Genomic DNA, 5,359 nt, shown 5'->3' with positions numbered 1-5,359 from the left:
TAATGAGAATGAAAACACATTGGTCTTAAATCTATGGTACACTGCAAAGTTGGTCCTAAAAAACAACAACAAAAACAAAAACTATGTGCCAACAAATTAAGCAACCTGGAAGAGACGGATGCCTTCTTGAAAACTACCACGCTGAAACAAGAAGAAACTGGCCACTGGACTAGACCAATAACCAGTAAATATACTGATGCAGTGAACAACAACCTCCCCCAAATCCCTCCTAATATTGTTGGTGGGAATGCAAGTTGGTGCAGCTTCTTTGGAAAACAGTGTGGAGGTTCCTCAAAACGTTCCAAATACAGCTACCCTATGACCCAGCAATTGCACTACTGGATACTGACCCCAAAGACACAGATGTAGCGGAAACAAGGGCCATAGGTAGCCCAGTGTTCATAGCAGCCATGTCCACGATCGCCAAACTGTGGAAAGAGCCGAGATGCCCTTCAACAAGACAAATGGATAAAGAAGACGTGGTCCATATACACAATGGAATATCACTCAGTCACCAGAAAGGATGAACACTAAAATTTTGCATCCACACGGATGGGACTAGAGGAGATTATGCTAAGTGAAATAACTACAGAAACTCAATTATCATGTGGCTTCACTTATTGTGAAACATAATGAATAGCATAGAGGGCATTAGGAGAAAGATGGGAAAATGAAGGTGGAGGAAAATGGAGGGGGAGACGAACCATGAGAGACTATGGATGCTGAAAAACAAACAGGGTTTGGGAGGGGGGTGAAAGTATGGGATAGTCCATTAATGGGATTAAGGGGGAACGTACTGCAGGGAACAGCGGGTGTTATATGCAGACAAAGAATTGTGGAACACAACATCAAAAACTAATGAGGTACCTTGTGGTGAGTAGCATAATAAAAAAGTTTTTAATAAAAATAATAAATAGAACTAAGAAATAAGGATACAACTCAGAAAAGGGGTCAATTAGTACATGGAATTAAAACATGAAAATTATATTTAAAAATTAACAAGTGTTTGCATATATAAACTGGGCAAATAAACCCTCTCATATGCAAATATATGAATTATTATATTAAATATAAATGGACTAATTACTACCTTTATTGTTTTTTGACCAAAAAATGCAAATTTATTATTTTTAGATGTTTCTTTCAAAATAAGGGCAGGAAAATAACACTGAGCTCCTGAGAAGTCCTGGAGCTCAGTCACTTAGGAAGGAGGCGAGGGGATTTGTGTCACCCTGGGAGCAGATCATCCCAAGGCTCTCTCTGCTACTGTAAAGGGTGGCACAGCACATATGGGAAGTATGAGACTCTGGCCATTTTCGAAGCCCACACTACTTACTTCTTGGTCCACACAAGATGCTCTGGCCAGGAGTATCAAAGAGAACTGGAGGGCAGCAGGAAACTGCTTCTGAGAAGGGCCCAGAGGGGACAGCCTTGCCCCTCCTAGTCTGCAGGTTAGAACAGTCTCTTGCTATAGAAGAACTCTTGCTTTGGAAGTGGACGCCAGGTGCCTGGGGGCTCAATCAGTTAAGTATCTGCCTTCTGCTCTGTTCATGATCCCCAGGTCCTGGGACTGAGTGCTCCCTGCTCAGTGAGAGTCTCCTTCTCCCTCAGCCCCCCTCACCTCCTCCTGCATGCTCTCTCTCTCTCTCTGTCTCTCAAAAATAAAAAAGTAGAATCTAAAAAAAAAATAGTGGATGTCCACTGGCCTTGTGCTCAGTGTGTTACCCAAAAGTCCGTGCTGACAAAAAGCTGTGACCATTCCCAGGACAAACTGTCCCACCAAGTCTCACTGTTGTGGTCAAAGACCAGAAGTATCTGTGGTCTCTGCCTATGAAGCCTGATGGCTGAATTCTTTGTGCTTGAAATCCTCTCCATACTGGAGAAAACAGCCAGGGTGAGCACCTCGAGCAGCAGATCTGAGCCACAGGACAAGAATAAGGTCGTGTTCACGATGACATCCTGGCAGAGCACGGAGGTCTGCAGCAGGCAGTAGGAGGACAGCATGGCAGATGGGAATGTCAAGTCCAAGCTAATACCAAGTGGCATCTTTCAATGGCACAGATTTCCCTTTGCCCCAAGAAAGACTCACACTCCTTCAATTCCAAGGTTCAGGAGAGGTATCGCCATATCCATTGCTACATCAGCTGCAGGAGATGGTAGCATGAGAGCTTCATACAGAAATATGAAGAGTTCCAGCATGAATAGGTAGCATAATACCACCCACTCAGAAGGAACAGGTTTTCCAGGGGTGGAGGACAGCCCTTTTCCTTTGGACTACCACCGGGCAGTGCCATCTTCACTCTAATTACTCCATTTAAAATAAAACATACACTTTTCTTCTGTACACAGGATGTTATTTCAAGAGATATGGCAAAACAAGAGAATTAAAGTAGGGAAATGAAAAGTGCATTTCATGGATCTTTGACAATCAAACAATCAACAGGGCAATATACACATCAGATCACATAGGCCTTGATTTGGGCATTATTATAAATGATACTATTGAAAATTTTCCCTAAAGAACAAAGCTCTAGTACATTGATTGGTGGATAACAAACATGATTAACTCTACATCTATATTGTCTATTGACACAGAGATCATACAAATAGATCTGTACATGCACAACTGTAGGTATGAGTGTGTCAATATCTATTTTATCTTCTTCTTGTGTTGTGATCAGATTTCTGGAAACAGTTTAAGTGCTCCTTGTGAGCTACAAATACGGGTTCCATTTTTTGGAACAAAGTTGTATACACAATCTAAAGAACATACATATCTAGGGGCGCCTGAGTGGCTCAGTCAGTTGCAGCCTCTGCCTCTGCCTTCGATTGGATCGAGCCCACATTGGGCTCTCTGTTCAGTGGGGGCCTGCTTCCCGCTCTCTCTCTGCATGCCTCTCTGCCTGCTTATGATCTCTGTCTGTCAAATGGATAAATAAAATCTTAAAAAAATACATACCCATATCTAGGTATAGATAGATACACACGTAGATATCAACTACATAAAAGTCGATCCGGGTTGGGGGGGGGGCGTCTGTGTGGAATAGTCCACTGAGTGTTTGACTCGGCTTCAACTCAATGATCTGGCAGTTGTGCGATGAAACCCGCAGTCAGGTCCATGTGTAGTGAAGAGTCGCCCTCAGATTCCTTCTTGCTCCCCCTCTCCCTCCCCTCTGCCTCTGCATGGGGCTAACCCTCTCTCACTCTCTCCCATAAGTAAATAAATAAAATCTTTTTAAAAAGAACCTCTCTCCTAATATTTAGGAAAATTGAAAGTCAAGGACCCACAACCTCCACATAAACAGAAAGGATTTATGTCTCTACCTTTCAAACGGCTCTCCCTTCAGCCCTCCAAAGTCAGTGAAAGTCTCCACCATAAACTACTCTCATCACTTCAGGGACATGAGTGTTCACCACCAAACCCCTTTCTTGCCAACAGGCCCAAATCCCCTTCACAAAGGAGAGAAAGATCTGCCTTCCACAGATGCCAATTCTATGGAATTCATGTCACTTAAAAGTGTTACAATCACCTGATGTTAAGAACTAGGTAAAATGTAATTCTATGCTCTCCACGACCCATTCCAGTTCAGTCTGTCCATTTCTACCTGAAAATATTTACAGTGCTCATCTCCCAAGCTCCCATGACATCATACTTCACATGACTAACTATTGCCACTCTAGTAGGAAAACTACAAAATGACCACTGACGCCTAAACCTGTACTCACTGACTGAATTTCCCTCTGCTACATTTCTCTTCAGGTTCACCGTGACCTGACACAAGATGATCCATTTTCATGCTCCTTTCCCTACACCTCAATGCCTACTTCACTTCTAGGAAATTTAGGTGACAAATTTACCTGACACACTCAAAGAATTTTCAACAATATTGAGATTGTTTCAGGAGCTGGTGTTTATAATTACATACTTTCTATGCTGCTCCAGTGACCAATAGCAAAACTTCAAACACATGAGTATTTGTAAGATAATTATATAGTATCACATTACAATTACAATTATGACATATTGTTAACTTTGGAGGAGATGACCAAGATGTTCTGTTAGCTTCTCATCATTGTACTCGGGACCCTGAGGGGATGAGTGAATTACCAACATTAGGAACATTAAGGAAATTCCTACAATTTATATATTTCTCACAACATGAGGGGATTTTACATTCATTATCCATGCAAAGCAGACCATGGATATCCTGGGGTCGCGGCTCAGGAGCAGAAAGGGGCTGAGGGTTGGGAAACACAGAGTGATCACCAAACTGGTGTTCAAAAGGTACCAGCTGAGATAATCAAAAATACCCAAAAGACTATGAAGGACAGAGGAGAGGGTGTTAAAGTAGACAAAGGTGCTCAATAGAAGAAGGACAGTTTTGGTGGCTGTAGACTCAGGCGATGATGAGATGTTGGTCCCAAGAATATGTTGGACCCGCTGCTTGTGCCTGTACAGGTAGAAGACCATGAAGCTGCTGGCCCAGAGCATGAGCCCCAAAAATACCACATCAGGGAATGACAACAATGCTACATTCAGTAACTCCCTGCTTTTCTCTAAACGAATACTGGAACAGCACCCGAAACTTTTTCTATTTGTGATATTTTTGTTGTTCAAAGTGACAGTCATAAGCAAAAGAGACAGGATATTTACCAATATCTGCAAGACCCATCACAGGACAGCTGAAGGGACAATGCACTTGGGAGCTTTCCCTTTAAGTGCTGACCACCTGGAGTTCCTGGGGCAGATGGTGATAGCTTGGAAGACACTCAGGAGGCAAGTGGTGCCAATGGACACACCCCTGCACACCCCACGAACATAGGGGAAAATTTTGCATCCAAAATCAATGAGGATGTGATACCACCCAAAAGATGACATTGTATTGTGTATTCCAACAGAGAACAGGACCAAAATGTTGCCTACAGTCAGGTTTTTGACAATCAAATCTGTGGGCCTTCGCTTACACCCAGTCAAATCAAGGAGGAGATAATGGTAAAGAAGAGAGAAGTTCCCCAGAATTCCAACCAGAGTCTGTATTAAGACGATCACTCCTATTGTCAGATCCCTAGTGGACGTCCTGTCAGTTCTCAGTCAAATATCAGTGACTGATCTCTGTTTTCTGGGCTAGAGGATCCTGCATGGGAATATCACCTGTGGGCCACATGAATTGTGTCGATTGAAATCTGATATTCTTCACATTTCTACACTCCCTACTTTGAAATACTAACGTTCTTCGGTCATTTAGGGCGTTCCGAGAGTTACATACACAACCATTGCCAAACACTTGCAAGTGTGAATCGCTGGTTTAATGGCCACCCATGGGGGGAGCTTCTTAATTCTCACAGATTCAGGAGGCAT

The 5,359-nt window shown here is 42.9% G+C and overlaps 1 pseudogene across 1 annotated transcript; it reads right to left on the bottom strand.

Annotated features, from left to right (window-relative positions):
- Nucleotides 1-2,085: 2,085 nt before the first annotated feature.
- LOC308358412 (vomeronasal type-1 receptor 4-like) lies at nt 2,086-5,359 on the bottom strand (annotated as a pseudogene). The gene is made up of 3 exons: nt 5,268-5,359; nt 4,312-5,066; nt 2,086-2,144 (listed from the first exon to the last, which is right to left on the bottom strand). The product of its transcript is annotated as a vomeronasal type-1 receptor 4-like (transcript).

This window comes from Martes martes (genome assembly GCF_963455335.1).
Source record: "Martes martes genome assembly, chromosome: 17".
Taxonomy (NCBI): domain Eukaryota; kingdom Metazoa; phylum Chordata; class Mammalia; order Carnivora; family Mustelidae; genus Martes; species Martes martes.
This window is presented reverse-complemented; position numbering and strand designations above follow the sequence as displayed.